Source organism: Chiloscyllium plagiosum, unplaced genomic scaffold (assembly GCF_004010195.1).
Source record: "Chiloscyllium plagiosum isolate BGI_BamShark_2017 unplaced genomic scaffold, ASM401019v2 scaf_11093, whole genome shotgun sequence".
Taxonomy (NCBI): Eukaryota; Metazoa; Chordata; class Chondrichthyes; order Orectolobiformes; family Hemiscylliidae; genus Chiloscyllium; species Chiloscyllium plagiosum.
In genome coordinates this window covers 22868-41141 of record NW_025214932.1, presented here as the reverse complement: position 1 = coordinate 41141, position 18274 = coordinate 22868, and the positions used below count along the sequence as shown (strand labels likewise).

Below are 18274 nucleotides of genomic sequence, written 5' to 3'. Positions count from 1 at the left end.
TTCTCTATAAGCTCCAAAGTTACTTCTTCCCAGTGCAGAATCTGTCTAACTGCCAATGGTGAGGCTTTGCATGACTGTCATTGTGGAACTTTCTCAGACAGTACCATTGCTTACAAGTGCATCACGCGAATGGCGAAGGTATTATTGACCAACACAAACTGAAGTGGAGTTATTGAAGCATGTATCCGAGTATATGGCAGCTTTATACTTTGGTACTGTCACATGTCATCAACAGACAGGGCCAATTCTAGCTATGCTTGTTCCCATTTCAGCTTTGCTCACCTGTTGCTAGTGTTAGCGAACTGTCGAAAATTCTTATGGAAGTATTCGGGGACAGTGGGTTTTTACAAGTTAGCATTTCTGATGAAGATTTTCACATGAGGGAATGAGTTGGGGGCTGAGTTGGTAAGGGACAGCAAGGCAAAATGACATTTCTCAGAGGCTGTCAATCTGAAAAAAATCATAACATCAAACACATGAAATTATAAGGTATCAACAGAGGTCTGAGTACAATGACACAAATCTACTCAGCATTTGTGATTAACTAGCAACTTGGAGAGGCCATATAGAATGGTTATAATGGCTGACAAAATCCCGTAGTGAAATAATGGACAGTTTTGTAATGGTGGAAGGTAGTTAATTAATACACTGTAAAATTGGTGGTGGCATTTTCATTCAGCACAACACTTACATTTGCATAGCGCCATTGGCATTGCAGAATCTCCAATGAAAAGGGGATGCTACACCCAAGCATGAAGAAAAGTTGTTGCTGATTTACAGCAGGGTTTAGGAGGGTTCAATTAATTCCATATATAATTTCTTACATCTGATTTCAGGCTGTTTGATGTGAATCATTGGGAGCAGATATGGAAAAGTTCCTCCATTCATTCAACAATACTGTTCCGCAATTTCAGTGCACAAGAAAAATTATTCCTGTTGTAGTATATGTGGCTGAAATGCATAATCTACAGCTATTCATCATGGCAACAACATCATGCATTTGTATGAAACACAAAACGTACAGTTAAAAAAGATGCAAGGAACTTCTTTCGCATGAAAGTATCTGGGTGCTCCTGTACATTAATCACAAAATGATGGTTAGGAGGATAACTGGATTGTTGGTCTTTGTTAGTTTCATATTCCATTCCCTTTGCAACAAAGTATTGGTACAGTGCATTGTAAAGGCCACATAGTCATAGAAACAGACCCTTTAGTCCAACTCATCGATGCCAACCAGATATCTTAAATTAATCTAATCCCATTTAGAGGATTGTGTATACTCTTGGTCTCCTAGTAGTTCAGAGTAGGGATTTACTGAGAAAAGATTGAACAATTTGGTCCTATACTCATTGGAGAGGAGTATAGTAGAATGAGAGATGATCTTATTTGAAAATATCCAATTCTAGGAGCTTCACAGATGCTGGAAATTGTGGGTACTGAGAGGAAATTGTGGGTACTGAGAGGATATTGTGGGTACTGAGAGGATATTTCCTGAGTGGGAGTTTAAAAGTGAGGCATTTCCCATTTAAGATGGACATAGGAAGGAACTTTGTTTCTCAGAGGGCAAACATTAATCTTTAGAATTTTCTTCCACAGTGAGCAGTAGAGGCTGGATCATTTAACACATTCAAGGCAGTGGCTAGATTTTTGATCTACAAGGGAGTCAAAGATTATGCAGAAAGTAGAGTTAAGGCCACAATCCTACTGAATGACACAGCAGGCTCAGTTGGCCAAATGGCTGACTCATGCTATTTCTTTTGATCTTAGTTTACAGGAATGTAACCAAAAGTAACAGTGACATATATACTGTGATATACCAGCTTGATCAAAACGCTCTTTTTTGTAAAAAAAAACTCAGACAGGTGAAGATAGAGGGATGAAATCAGGAATGTGCAAGATGCCAGAATTGAAACAGCATTAATATCTTGGAGAGTCGTAGAGCTGGAGGGGTTTACAGAAATAACAAAGGTTCAATCCATTGAAGGATTTGAAAACAAAAGTGAGAATTTTAAAATCAAGGAATTGCAAGAGTGGAAATTAATGTGGGTTGGCACACACAGAGATGTTGAATGAACAGGGCTTGGTGTGAATCAACAGAGGCAGTAGAGGTTTTGAATAAGCCCAGGTTTACAAGGGTGAATGTTGGGAGGCTGACCAGGCTATCATTCAATTGAAGAAATTCAAAATCAAATGTATAACTTATTGGAGAAAGTGAGGGCTGCAGATCAGAGTCGAAATGTGTTGCTGGAAAAGCACAGTAGGTCAGGCAGCATCCGAGGTGCAGAAGAATCAATGTTTTGGACATAAGCCCTTCTGAACTACTAGGAGACCAAACTACTAGGAGTCCTCTAAATTGGACTAGATTAATTTAGGATATCTGGTCGGCATGGACAGATTGGACCAAAGGGTCTGTTTCTATGACAGTGAGGTCTCAACAATGGACTGTAGCAATACTTTGTTACTTTTGTATTCCATTCCTTTGCAACAAAGACCATTCCTGATGAAGGGCTTATGCCCGAAACGTCGATTCTCCCGCACCTCGGATGCTTCCTGACCTGCTGTGCTTTTCCAGCACCACATTGTATAACTTCTTGATCAAACATATGATGATTCACTTGTATACCAATGATTCATTTTCATTGTTCAGTGATTAGCAGAATGTATGATTAGGAAATAATTGGTTTGAAACCTTCATACTTGTTGAGTCACTAATTACAAAATGGTTTAGGCCAATTGTTTACCTGGTTTTGATAATGCTTTATTCAGGTGCAAATTATTCCTGCTTTTACCATTATTTGGTAGAAAGATGTGATCTGAACCAGACATAAAGCAGTGTTTCTCTTGTGTACAAAATCTGCTTTAGATGTCAAGAAAAATCAAAACATACTTGATATTAGAACCCATAAACAAAAAGGCACTGTATTAAAGTAGGATTTCCACACTGCCAAACAATGCTCAATGGCGCTACTAAATGCTGAACATACCAGTGTCATGAGCTGAAGTGATCTCACGGCTTTACAACAATAGCAACATGTGTCAATGCATGATGCAGCTACTGGCAGTGTCTGTTGTTTTTTCACCATTGGGAACAAATATTTACTCTTTACTATGACTGGTCTTAAAAAAAGGTCAAAAAGTACCGGAAATGGGTCCGGGTCTTCAACTAAAAACAGTTATTGAAGCTGCCACAAATGTATTTTAAATGTACAAGGAATGAAATGGCATTGGGATGATTTTGTTTCAGGTGAGCCCTTGGGGAAAACAGAGTCATTTAAAGAAAGACAGGCTTGTATTTATATAGCATCGTCCCAACCACAGGAGGTCTTGAAGTATCGCATTGCCAAAGAAGTTGTCTTTTGAAATGGACTCACTGATGCAAAATAGAGAAAGCACCAGCCACAGTGCACATAGTAAACACATACCAAACAGCATCACAGTTAAACTTTTTTTTGTTGTTGATTCAGGGATAAATATTGACCAGAAATAGCTCTCTAGCTCTTCAACCTCAGTTTAAGATTTCATCCTTTTCAGCCTAATTAACAATCCAGCACTCTTCCCATCAGTACTGCACTGGAGTATCCGTTTTGACGTATGTGCTCAAACCTTCAAAGTTGAACTTGAACCAGTAACCTCCGGATTATCAACTGAGGCATGTTTGTACCTTCAGTCTTTCTCTCCACATTGACACGTGAAACAACATGTGAAACATCATGCACCAAATGCTGATCCACTTGCACATTGCATCCTCTTATTTGACATTGTGAAGACATTGCCACTACAATTCTTTTGCAGCAATTAAAGTAAAATATTTACAAAGCTACCGATTGGCTGAGGACTGATGCAAGAGAGAATAAGAATTCAATGTGAGCAATCTAATTTAGAGGCTTTTGTCCCATGGGATTAGGGTTGAACACTGAGTTTATATTCCAACTTGACAGTAATGAGCATTGCAAATTGCAGGAACCATATTTGAAAATGAGTTACTAACCTTTAAATCTTCCATAGCACTTTAAACATAGCAAACCTAATTTGACTAATTACATTTTACTGTTGCTCCCTTTGTTTTGGGATGAAGGAGGGTGGGTAATGGTAGAAAGGGAACAATAAGCAGACAGTTCCCTTTTGATTTCATCTTTTATCTGTAAATATTGCAATACAAATATCCCAACTTCAGAGGAATATTTACATTCCTATTTGCTGCACCAGGAGATGCAGAATTTAATTCAGAGTCTCCTACTTTAAAAATGAAGTAAAATTCCCATACTAGGATGTTGCCTGGTATGGAAGGAATGTCTTACAAGGAAAGGCTGAGTGCCTTGAGGCTGTTCTCGTTAGAGAGAAGAAGGTTGAGAGGTGACTTAATAGAGACATACAAGATAATCAGAGGGTTAAATAGGGTGGACAGGGAGAGCCTTTTTCCAAGTCTGGGGACGGCAAACACGAGGGGACACAACTCTAAAGTGAAGGGAGATAGGTATAAGACAGATGTCAGAGGTAGTTTCTTTACTCAGAGTAGTAAGGGTATGGAATGCTTTGCCTGCAACGGTAGTAGATTCGCCAAGTTTAAGTGCATTTAAGTCATCATTGGACAGGCATATGGATGTACATGGAATAGTGTAGGTGGGATGGGCTTCAGATTAGTATGACAGGGCAGCACAACATCGAGGGCCGAAGGGCCTGTACTGCGCTGTCTTGTTCTATGTTAAAAAAAAGTTTATGATTTCTTTTGGATTTTTTGCCTGCCAATGAAAATAACAGTTGATTAGTTTGTACTTATTTCCCTAAAATAATGGATTTCATTGTAGTTCACAGTTACATTGAGTGTATTAAAAAATAAATGCTTACTAACTGGCTTTCTGATCTTGTGCAAATTGGATACTGGATCATGATGTTAAAGTGGCGGAGCTAAGATTCACACAGTCCTATCAATAAGCAGTTTAATTCTTTAGGTATAGTGAGGAGATAGGACTTTTTTAAACTGTGACCACTTAAGAAGAACTGGATTCAGTCAAGCTAAGACACTTATGCAAACTTTGCACATTTTAAACATGCTAAACTGATTTTTTTAAACAGGAAAGTAGAGGAGAGAACTCCTACTTCTCCCTCTATTAATATACCCTTTAGATCACAGGTTTTTTTAACGTTATCTTTAGCAACTGGCTGTGTTTTAGAAGTGGTTTCCTTATAAGGATTCTGGTTTCTTGATTAATGAGGGAGACATAAACCATGTCTGTTATAACAAAGGTCACAGTACATTTGAATGGCTTGGAGTAAGCTAGCCCAATGTTCCAGTTTAACACAGGACAGTTCCACTATTGTTGATAGTTATATTTTTGTATGGTCAATTTATTGATTTCATTGCAGCTTTTTAATGTTACCAAGAATCGCTTTTCTGAAACAAAGTAAACTTATCCTAATTGATTCATCCTTCCACTCATCCTAGTTCTTAAGCTGCCTGGTAGTTCATTGGTGTTTGTTATGAAACCTTCTTCTTTGTGATGAATTTCTTAGGAGATCTTTTGTTTAAGTAAGGACAGGAATTAGAGAACAAAAGCTTTTTCATTACAACGATACCACGTGCAAATGGTGGGATGGTGCATTTTATATTTTCAACACTGCCTTATGTCAGAAAAGGGTCAACAATAACATTTTTTTTAAAATGGCATGTTTCCTTTAAAACTTGCACTCCCCTTTCCTCAACCCTAAATCTCCTTTCAGTTCCTGATTTCTGCAATACATTTTCTTGGATTTAAATATCTAAAATCTAGCCAAACTGTGTTATGAACTTTATCTCATCATGGTATGGAATAATGTTTTAAACAATGTATTACTGCACACTGTTTTAGAGAGAATTTGCTGACTTCCATTGAAAACACTGTACTGCATGCTAAAGAAAACAGCACTGGCTCGTTCTTTCACACAAAAAATCCAAAAGTATTATGTTGAGTGCAATTAACGCAAGCAAACAATCCACCTTTTCTTCTGTTAATAAACGTTTCTGTGGCACTCTATGTTTCTGCCTTTCCACACCCAGCCCCCTGGCTCTTTGTCAGGCTGTTTAACTTGCCCAAACAAGACAGAGATTTAGAAACATGATCCGCCCATTCCCGCATAGTGAAACCAAGCAACCACTTCAGTATGGAAATGAGGTGGATGAGGAGACAAAGCCAATAAACTGCGAGCAATTTACAAAGGCATTAACAAATTGAGTCACATAAATAACTACAGTTTAGTCAGTCACAGGGACAGAAAAACTTAGTGCACTTCTCACCACTAAAAGTCAATTATAGAGTCGAAACAAAAACAAAACATCAATCATATCTTCCTTAAGCATTGCTGGACGTCAGGTTTGAGATACAGAGTGATGCCAATTGCATGGGTTCAATTCTCACACCAGCTGAGGTTACCATGAAGCACTTTCCTTCTCAACCTTTCTCATCACCGGAGGTGTGGTGACCCTTGGATTAAACCACCACTCTCTAACAGAGAGCAGCTCTATGGTCTGGTAAGACTCTGTCCGACTTTACTTTTTATGTACCAAATATAAACACACAATAAAAGAGTTTGATAATGCAGTCGATTCCATACAAGTTCACCAACAATCAGCACAGAAGATAAACACACTCCAGAGAAAAATCTCTTATTTGGTTATTTTCAGGAGTTTACATGCAATCGAACTGAATAACGAATCATCTCTGAACATTGAAGTGACACTTGTGAAACTGATCAGTAACATAAAATGAAAACAAATGTAATACTTCACGAAAGTCTTCATAGAAATCACATATTCTGATAAATATTTTCTCAAGCCAAACTTTGGTTTCATCTCCAATTCTCAGAGATCAAATCTCACTTGAAGTACTTACCAAAAGTGCACATTGTACAAAATTGGCCTAATTTCCCATCAGTAACAATTAGACTGGAGATATTTTGTGGAATTATAAGCACGATTCTATGCTTCATATAACTCCTTATGTCATATGACTTATACAGATTTATAAAAGTCCATTATGGTCCAGGAATCTCTTATCCAAACTAACAATGTTTTTTCAACAAGTTCAATAACATTTACAGGAAGGCAAAACAATAGAAATACTGTTTTGCAAAGAAGAAACAACCTATTTAACAAAGGAATTTATGCTGAGATAAATTAACATGCCATTGAAGATGCCAATTCTAACTCTTGCCAAATTCAGTCACTAATCCAGGGAAAGATAAGTTCCTAGATTCTTTTATTACCCATTGCTTAAACCTTTCACTCCTAAATCCTAACTGCAAATACTGTAAATCAGAAACAAAAGCAGAAATTTCTGGAAAAGCTCAGCAGGTCTGGCAGCATCTGTAAAGAGAAATCGGAGTTAACATTTCAAGTCCAATGACCATTCCTTAGAACGGATGGTAGCTAGGAAAATGTTTTATACACAGAAGGTAGGGTGAGGAAAGAGGGTAAGGAGTAAATGGCAGGTGGGGAATAGAGCCCAAAGAGAGAGAAGAACAGTTGGACAAAGAAGTGGATAACAATCTGGTTGGGAGGGCGAATAGCTGTTAATGGAGATTGTTAGTGGCTAACAATAGGTAGTGTGTAATGGCAGACTGTGATAACAAGGACTGGTATGTGGGATTGGGCCCTTGGATACTGAGGAGAGGGGAGGTAAATGGGCAAGTGTTACACCTTTGGCAGCTGCAGGGGAAGGTGCAGTGGTTGTAGGCTTGTTCGGAGTGAAGGAAGAGTGGACCAGAGTGTCCCAAATGGAATGGTCACGACACAACATCATCATCTTCACCACTGTGCCCATTTCTTTAGACAAGAGTTCTCTCCCCATTCCATGGACCACTTTACCCAGCTCTAATACTCTCCTTTCACGTGGGCCCCTCACTCTCAACACCCTCATTCCCACAGCTCCATTTACCACCTCACTCCTCCATATCCAAGGGCCCAAACATAACCTTCCAAGTGAAGCAGCACTTTACCTTCATTTCACACTAGTCTACTGCATTTGCTGCTCCAGACGTGGTCTCCTCCACACTGGGGAAACAAAGCATCGAATGGGTGACTGTTTGGCAGAACACCTACGTTCCACCTGCAAAAATGACCCAGATCTGCCAGAAGTTGCCTGCCACTTCAACACACCACCCTGTTCCCTTGCCAATATCTCTGTCTCAGCCTTACTGCAGCATTCTAACAAAGCTCAGCGCAAGCTGGAAGAGCAACACCTCATTTTCCGCTTGGGGACCATGTAGCCCTCTGGACTCAAAATCAAGTTCAATAATTTTAGAGCCTAAATTCTCCCATGTCCTAGCCCCCACCCCATACACCAGGCCTTGTTATCACAGTCTGCCATAACACACCAACTATTGTTAGCCACGAACAGTCTGCATTTACTCTATTCACCCTGGCCCCCCACCACCCCCAGCCGGATCGTTACCCACTCTTTTGTCTGTCCTTCTTTTCCTTTGGGCCCAATCCCCATCTATTGTTTATTCCACACCCTACCTTCTGTATAAAAACCAACATTTTTTCCAGCTATCATCAGTTCTCAGGAAGGGTCACGGGACATGAAATGATAACTCTGATTTGTCACTTGGATAAAGGTCATTAGTTCAGCTACCTTTTGCCGCTTCCCTTTTTCCCTTGCCCACCAATGAGGGTAGAGAGGGTTTTCAGCGGTAGTGCAGGACATGAAGCAGACAGCTGAGGGGCAGAATTACACGCAGAGAAAATATTCTACTCTCAATAAATGCAGACTTTCAAAAAATTCACAAAGCTGTCAAATACATACCGTGCTGCCACAGAAATGCACACTTGATCAATTTGCTGTACTGAGAACGACAGCTGTGACTGATCAAGGGAAGATCTAGATTTGCTAAATTTTCTTAAATTGTTCATATATTTTTACGATCCCCAGAAACTGCCACCAACCACCTTTGGAAGATATTGGTTTCTTTCTGTGGATGGTTGAAGAAAATTATAACTAAGTGCAAACAAACACTGAAATGAATACATTTATGATGAAGTTATACAACCAAACGCAAGATAAAATGACGTTCTAAATCTATGCAGACTTTTTCCATTAGTCACTTAAGTAAAAACAGCCAGCTGTAGAGAAGAATATTAGGCAGCTTTACATGTGGTATCCTGTCAGCCATCCCTTCCCACCCAAAAATCTCTGGGGAGTGATCTTGAGCCAACTCCCTCAGACAATACCCTCCCTTATCGGAGCAGACTGCTGTCTGATTTCCTGTCTCAAACCCATACTTCTGCTTGGGACAAGAACAAGTCCATACCAGAGGGCGAACATTTCTACAATAGAAGATCAGGTTGTATATAGTGTGTGCTTCTGTTTGACTACGATTATGGTAGGAGGCTGCAGATTCTAACATTTTCATCAGTAGATCATTAAATCATACAACAAATAAAACTTGGTCAACAATATTTTGCACAATTCTTTTTTGCTGCGTATATTGTTTTGCCAAAATAATTTTCTCTCAATTCTGATGGACTATATGGTTTTCAAATCAGCATGCTGACCTCTTTTGTAATATTCAGTTCAAATCAAGTTAAAATGATTGAATGAAATTTGATAATTTAAATATTACATAATTGCCTGATTAAAATCCAAAACATTGATCTTTTGAACTACCAGTGACACTTGTCACTAACCTATTAACTATTTCAGATGTTTTCTATCACAATAGCAGAAAAAAGTATGAATCTTTTTTTGTTAATTCATTGCCTGATGTACACAATCCCATTAGTTAATAAGAGACGTATCTTAATCTTATTGAAATAATGTGTGAAGTTGTGGGAGAGACACAGATTGCAAATACAAAGTATTGTTGACATTCCAGGTTATCCATAGTGTTGGTGGTGATTAAACATAAAACACTGAAAATATTCAGTAATTACACCATCGTCTAAAACAAGAGAAAAAAAATTAAAAGAGTAATATTGCAGGGAGGGATACTTCATCAGATCTTAAGAATTGTGGTAGGCGAAAGTGAGGACTGCAGATGCTGGAGATTAGAGTCAAGATTAGAGTGATGCTAGAAAAGCATAGCAAGTCAGGTAGCATCTGAGGAGCAGGAAAACTGACATTTCGGGCAAAAGCCTTTCATGAGGTTTGAGGCCTCATTCCTGATGAAGGGCTTTTGCCTGAAACGTCGATTTTCCTGCTCCTCGGATGCTGCCTGACTTGCTGTGCTTTTCCAGCACCATTCTAATCATCGATTGTGGTATACAAGCTAATCTTTGAAGGGTCTTAAAAATCTAAAACAAAAGGGACTTGGCTTATACACTTGAGTATATCCTGATGTGGGTACAGGTGATTGTCATTTTGAAATGTTAAAATAGAAACTATAACCAAGGTAACTCAACACAAACCTATGTGGCATGTTTATTTGAATGAATTCATTTGACAAGCATTCCATTATCCACACTGGAAACATTTTAAAATCCATCCATTTAATTATCTTTGATAACAAATACAGTTCAGCAAATTCATTTGAATCATCTTGGCTGTGGCATCATCTGGATCAGATGTAGTGCCTTCAGTTTCAGAAACATCCTCCCCAGCAAAACAGCTTCCATTTCACTGAACTTAGTGCTCCACATTTTGGAATTATCCTTTGATTTGCTGATTAAAACCAACACAAAATATCAAATGGGGCAGTGTGCTTATTTTCATACTTTGTAAAAATATTTCCGTCCTGTGTCCTTTGCACAGGCTGCTGGAAAGCCTATTCCACCCATTATTGATTTACAACTTCATTCAATTTTCATCCATCCAAACTGTCATCATGGATATGCAGAAAAACCCATGCATGGGACTTGATTTTTGGCCCGGTTCATCTTTGTAAATTAGCATAGATTTTAATTACATTTTATTGGTGATGAATCTGGTCTTCTCATGTCCTGTTGTTTTCACTGGAACAGCCTTTGAATCTTCCCACTCCACGATTCAGTTGCTGGGCACATCCAAATTCACAGGCATATCATTCATGTCGCCATGATGTAATATAATGGTGTTAATTGTATTTTTGACTGATAATTGCTGAAAAAAGTTAATTGTGGCAGAGGTTTTTATGGTAGGCTCTGAGCACTCTTGGTCTCCTGCTGAAACACTAGGCATTTTGTTCCTTAAGGCAGCTGCACAAAGTAACTGTTGCTCTGAAAGCTTCACTGGATTCTGTTTGATTTAGCTCATTTAAATGTGTATACATGCATTGTTTTTTTTGGTGATGATGTTACCATTCTGATGGTTCGAGGACCCAGACTGATAACATGCTTCTCAAGACCAAGCCAGTGGATCATCCCTGTCTCATGCATATTTGATTTCAGGTAGTGTCATCAGGGAGAATTGTATCTAATTTCAATCTTGCAGCAGTTTTTCACCAACGTGGAATTCCCTCATTGCCACAGTTACTTGGATGAGTTAGTGAGTGTTACAACTTTCAATTTGAAACCAGCTTCGTACTTTATTCTTTTTACTAGAGGACTCATTTCTGTGCATCGTTTAGCAAGTATAGTTTGCTCCATCTGGACCATTCTTAAGTTCCTGTGCATTTTCTTGGTAACATGATTCTCACCATCTGCTTGAGCCCATGTACTGACTTACACGATGAATGAAACATACATTTCTGTGGTGAAAAATTGAGATGATTTCTAATGCAAACTTAGCACGTCTCGGCAGAAGAGAACAGTCAACTGAATACAGTGTAATCATGATTTTGGCATCATCACCATGATCTAGGATTAAGTTCGGGCAAAGATTTTGAACTTGAAATCTGTCTTCCCAAGTTTTATTTTATACTATCCTTGTTGTACATTCCATGTGTCAAGCATTTTATTCCTTTAATGTCAAACATATCGAGAACGTGGTGCTGGAAAAGCACAGCAGGTCAGGCAGCATCTGAGGAGCAGGAGAATTGATGTTTCGGGCATAAGCCCTTCACCAGGAATGAGGTTTGTGGCAGGGGGTTGAGAGATAAATGGGAGGAATGTGGGGCTGCAGTTTGGGAGTGGTGGGGGTGGGGGGAATGGGAAGGCAGATGCGCATGCAATAGGTTGATGAAGGAGGGGAAGAAGGTGATAAGTCGGAGAGGAGAGTGGAGCAGATAGATGGGAAAGACGATGGACAGATTGAGAGGGTGGTGTTGAGTTGGAGGCTTGGGACTGGAATAAGGTGAGGGTAGGAGAAATTAGGAAACTGGTGAAATCTGCATTAATTCCATGTGGCTGCAGGGTCCCAAGGTGGAAGAGGAGGTATTCTTTCTCCAGGCCTTAGGTGGTTAGGGTTTGGCGATGGAGGTGGCCCAGGATCTGCAGTCCTTGGTGGAGTGGGAGTGGGAGTTCAAGTGTTCAGCCACTGGGCGATGGGGTTGATTGGTATGGGTGTTCCAGAGACGCTCTCTGAAACGATCTGCAAGTTGGCGTCCTTTCTTCCCGATGTAGAGGAGACCACATTGGGTGCAATGGATACAATAAATAATGTGTGTGAAAGTACAGGTAAATTTCTGTCAGATGTAGAAAGATCCTTTTGGGTCTTGAATGGAGGTGAGGAGGGAGGTGTGGGCAAGCATCTAACTAGGGACTTCGCAGAGGGAACAGTCTCTCTGAAACTCTGATAGGGGTGAGGAGAAAAATACATCCCTAGTGGTGGGTCTGTTTGTAGGTGGCGGAAGTGGCGGAGGATGATGCGATGTATGCGGAGGTTGGTGTGGTAGAAGTTGAGGACCAGGCAGGTTCTGTCCTTGTTGTGATTGGGAGGTGCAGGAAGTGGAGGAGATGCGCTCGAGGGCATCATCGACTACATGGAAGGGGGAAATTGCGGTCTTTGAAGAAGGAGGCCATCTGAGATTTTCTATGTTGGAACTGGTCAACCTGGGAACAGATGCGGCAGAGGCAGAGGAATTGGGAATAAGGGATGAGGTTTTAACGGGAGGCAGGGTGGGAGGTGATGTAGTCCAGATAGCTGTGGGAGTAGGTGGGTTTAGTGAATGCCCGTGATTAGTCAGTCGCCGGAGATGGAGATAAAGAGGTCAATGAAGGGGAGGGAGTCTTCCAACATGGTTCAGGTGAATTTGAGATCGGGTTGAAAGGTGTTAGTGAAGTTGATGAACCATTCAACCTCTTCGTGGGAGCACGAGGTAGCACCAATACAGTCATCGATGTAGCGGAGGACAAGTTGGGGGATGGTGCCAGTGCAACTTCGGTAGATGGATTGTTCCAGGTACCTAACAAAGAGGCAGCATAGCTGGGGTCCATGCGAGTGTCCATGGCTACCCCTTTGGTTTGGAGAGGTGAGACAATTGGAAGGAGAAGTTGTTGAGTTTGAGGACCAGTTCAGCCAGGCTGATGAGAGTATCAGTTGAATGGTACTGGTTGGAAAGGCACGAGAGAAAGAAAGAGGGCTTGGAGGCTTTCGTCGTTGCAGATCGAGGTGTACAGGGACTGGATGTCCATGGTGAAGATAAGATGTATGGGGCCAGGGAAACAAAAGTTTTGGAGAAGGTGAAGGGTGTGGGTGGTGTCCTGAACATAGGTGGGGAGTTCCTGGAGTAAGGGGGACAGGACATTGTCAAGGTACGCAGAGATGAGTTCAATTGGACAGGAGCAGGCTGAGACAGCGGCTCAGCCGAGGTAGTCAGGTTTGTGAATCTTCAGTAGGAGGTAGAATCAGGCGGTGCGGGGTTCCTGGACAATGAGGTTGGAGGCTGTGGGTGGGATATCCTCAGACACAGACACACATACACTCTCACACACACACACACAGACACACACACACACACAGATGTGGTTGTGGATGGTCTGGGAGATGATTGTTTGATGATGGGAGGGGAGGTCGTGGTCAAAGGGGCGTTGGAGGAGGTGTCTGCGAGTTGGCGCCTGGCTTCAGCAGTGTAGAGGCTGGTGCACCAAACTACCACTGTGCCCCCCCATTTTCTGCTGATTTGATGGCGAGGTTGGGGTTGGAGTGGAGGGAGTGGAGGGCTGCACGTTGTGAGGCTAGAAGGTTGGAGTGGGTGAGGGGGGTAGACAAGTTGAGGTGGTCTCCAGCATCTGCAGTCCCTACTTTCTCCTGCCAGAAATATATGCCTTATAGCAGCAATCACACTTATTTCCAACACGCTGATATTTCCAACTGGATCAGAAAAATCAAAGAGCCTACATTCTAGGTGACATCATCATGTCATTGTCATAGCATAAGAAATAAGAGATAGATGAGGCTATTGGGTCAGCTTATTTGTCAGACTGAAGGCACATCAATGCCACAACTTGATTAAAGTACAACCTTGTACATGAGAAAGTAAGGCAAGTTGGATGTTATGTCAAATTGATGGTACTTTTATACTACAACTTTTCTATTGCTGAAAACAGACAAATTGAATTGGAGCTTTGGTCCTACACTCATCAGCACTATTTACAAGAGGTATCAATTCAACACAGTTATATTGTAGGAGAAGGATATATGGATTGATTGGAAATTGAACTCTGGGTGGTTGAGGTATTGTGTATTTTGTTAATTATTAATATGTGTAGCTTCCAGTACACGAACGTGCACCACACTATAAGCCTGACTGACAATCCTAAATTGAATCCTGGAATACTCTGATAACCAATGTGTGATTGCCAGTCGGCTTTACAGAATGGCACTTTCATGTACTGGAAGTTAAATATTCATACACAGGGCCCTTTTATTTGCAGACAAAAGAACATGTACATGTACTTCACCTATTTCACCGAAACAAAATAGATGGCAGTTAGTAGCTGGTTCATTTCTCAGGACAATCCCTGACCAATCATGGTCAATTTTAAAATTTGAACAAACTTTGGCAGTTAGCAATCACTCATCATTCTCCATGACAATGCCCCTACAAATCAGAATCCATTTGTCAACCAATGAGCATTCTCCTCTTGCAGTATAAATATTGGTTTTCCTGTTGAATTTGGTATTCTTATGAACTATCCTGATGAGTGCAGGACAGAAAAAAATTGACAAAATGTGTCTTTTTTCACCAACTATCAAGCCGTATAATATCGAATGACTACTTGTTTACTTTTGTATTATTAGGAAATTACTTCCAGTTTGAGGTAATGCTACTATGACAGAGTAATTCAAGTGTTAGTTCCTAATCTAGTTCTGCCACTCAATCATTTGGACTTGACAGTCTTTGGAACGTAATTGGTGTCAAGTTCACAAAGGGGTCCATCTGAATATCACTGCAAAATGAGAAACAGAAGCCGGAGCAGACTGGGAGGCATGTCGAGCCTACATCTGCCATCCAAACGATTATGGTTAATCTTGGGCTTCACCTTTACATTTCAGCCTGTTCCCATTTCCCATGATTCCCTGAAACACCAAAAATCTGTCACTCCCAATTTTCATTGTATTCGAAAAAGAAGGCTCCATAAATCTCTGGGGGCAAATTCTAAATATCCACAAGCTTTATCAAGCTCATTCACAAACTTGAACATTTAATGAGATCACCTCTCATTCTTTTTAACTCCAGGGCATAGGGGCTCAGCTTCTCAACATAGGACAACTACTTCACACCAGGGACTAATTTAGAGTATACTCACTGTAGTCTCTCCACATATGAGTATATCTTTTTCTTATATAGAGACCAAAATTGTACACAGTTAGTATCCACACTAAAGAATTTTAAACAGAGCTCTCTCTTTTGTTTCACAGTGTGGACACACCATCTGTACCGTCATGTGTCTCTGGTGGGAATGAAAATGTATTAATTCTTGTTTACTTTTTAAAAACCTGTTCTGAGCTGCCCAAGTTGAACAGATGGATAAGTATACATTTAGGATGAAGCTTGTGTACTTATAAAGTGTCAAATGGCAATTATACGGAATTAGTATTCAATCAGTTAAACATTTCAGTCAGTAAAGTTTTTTAAAACTGATCAAAGCTTCCCTACATACTGTGTGTGATCTCTTGTCTCCTCAAGGCATTCTGCCAACCATAAATAAACTAAAGCTCCACCTACATTAGAGTGGTATTGGTGCCATGAACTCAAGTGGTGTGGTCTCATAGACCCAGAAGCAAACCCCGAATGAATGTGGCAGATTCATTAAGCTCATTAAGGCATTTTTTTCTAAAATATTGGTTTGCTCAAATAAAACCAGTGCCTTCACTCCGTGCTTGTTGCAGGCTACACAGGATGTGCACTTTGAGAACTGGTTGCAAAACTACCCAAAAAACAAAATGTTAAAGCAGCGATAAAGTTAAATAACAGTCTTCATGAAAGGTAGCTTGGTTGTGTGTTACAATAGGTGCAATACAACCGCTCCTGCACAATAAAATGCAGTATATCCTGGGAGGATCAAGGTAATTAAATCAAAGCACTTACCTCGGCTCTTAACTAATATTGTCCCCTTCACAGTCAACAGTTCCTTCCTTGGGAAAAAAACAGGGACTTCTTTTAATTTCAATTACAATATTGCAGCCAAATGTCTTTTTAGAAATAAAGTTAGGAAAATCATTTCCCAAACACTTCACACATTATAAACTGACTTACAACAACTGGACACTTCCTTAATTTTTCTCAACTCCCAGAATACCAGGTGCATTGACTTTCCTGCCAATAAGAAAGTAACTGTACAGCAATACTTTGTCCAGTTTAAAATCAGATTGTTATCTCGTGAGAAGCTTCATCTTTCCTGACCAAAAAGAACAGAGCCAGATTTGACCATCAGTACAGAACGCGTCAAAAGATAACGAGTCTGGGGGAAGGAAGGAAGGACTGGGGCTGAGAGGGTGGGACAGGGCAGGGACAGGCCTGCAGCTCCTCTAGTAGAAAACAACCTAAACAGGAAAGAACATTGAAATAGCACTTGGAATGCATGACGCAAACATCAGCCTTGAAACAAAGAGCAGGAAACCGCTCTGGCTGGCTGAGGTGGAGTGAAACCAGGGAGAGGCATTTGCACATTTTAAACAGCCTTATTTACATGGGCAGCTGGGCCAGCTCGGGTCAGGGGGGTTTGAGGAAATGATCATTGGCTGCTTGCCATTTGTATGCTGACTGACACTGATGAGCGTTCTTTAGTTAGGAGAACAATCCTCTTAAATGCCCAATCCAGATTTAATGTTTTTCTTTGAGTTTGCTGCTGTTTGCACAAATGAACAAGTGACACCTTATGGGAATGCAGATTTTATTGCGATAGCAAACCCTGTTTTCCTTGTTCCAGTTCAGTTAAACCCGGTCTATTATTCATGGGAACTGAATGAAACCCTTTATCCCCCCCAAAAGGTACCATATTGCCTCTGGTGCATGTACAGAGTCCTGATATAAATTTGGGAATGTAGAAAACAAACTGCATGCTTATTATCATTGACAATGCCTAGAAGGTTCCTCGTATTTATCTCCTCATTTCTCTCAAATGTTAAATATTGCACTTACATAAAATCAAAAAAACTTTTCCTAGTGTTTGCAAAATTTTATAACAATACTCCTTTCCTGTCGCTGACAAGCAAATCAAATTCTTAAAGCTAAGCACAAAGATAATTATGTTGTCATTATTAACTTGAACTTTTACATGACCCTTACATTAGGTTCTTTGTCAAGACAGATTAACAATTATTATGGTAGATTGATTTCCTTGTCATTTGTAGGTTTAACTAAGGAAACCCATATCTGGTACAAAGTAATCATTCTTGTCAAATTAATGAGTTGAACAGTGAAAATCCCAGCTGTTTTTGCGTAACTTTAGGGTTAATATGTGATTTTGGACAACCTGAATTTAACATTGCCCCTTAGCAAACCAGTAGCATAAGCAGAACAAAAAGCTTACCTAGACTGCCAGGGAATTATAGGCACTTCCCCCACCAGATACAACTACAGTATATATGAGCGTCTAGCCACCTCCCTCAGCCTGCTGCCAGGCAGCCTGGGCACGCCCTTCTGGCTGTTAACACCAGTAAGTAAAATATTTGGCACAAGTATTCTGAAAGCACAGAACACAAGGAACCTGTATCAGCTTGGTGTTTCTTTCTTTAAAGTGACAGATCATTTTGAACATTAATGAGTTCAATCTTATACAAAATATAATATATATTCCTAAAACGAATACTCTGGGTTTGTTTTTGGATTGACCTGAATGAAGAAATAATTACTGAGTTTATTGCTAACTACTTCTACCTTTCATTGATTTGACCTGCAGAGGGAACCAGTTTACATTGAAAACCATTCTATCAACTTTGTACTCAAGTACTTTTCAAAAGAATAAGATCCTTCAACAGATTATAAACTGAGGGAAGTG

The 18274-nt window shown here is 40.2% G+C and overlaps 1 long non-coding RNA gene across 2 annotated transcripts in view; it reads right to left on the bottom strand.

Annotated features, from left to right (window-relative positions):
* LOC122548088 overlaps nt 1-17796 on the bottom strand; it is a 31076-nt gene extending 13280 nt beyond the window's left edge. Inside the window, exons 1-3 of one of the 2 annotated variants that reach the window (XR_006311167.1) lie at nt 16531-17796; nt 16363-16409; nt 10285-11637 (exon numbers count right to left, since the gene is read on the bottom strand). This is a non-coding gene — a long non-coding RNA (uncharacterized LOC122548088). Of the gene's footprint in view, nt 1-10284; nt 11638-16362; nt 16410-16530 lie in introns of those variants that run through there. The other variant, XR_006311166.1, reaches the window with a different exon arrangement.
* Nucleotides 17797-18274: the final 478 nt, after the last annotated feature.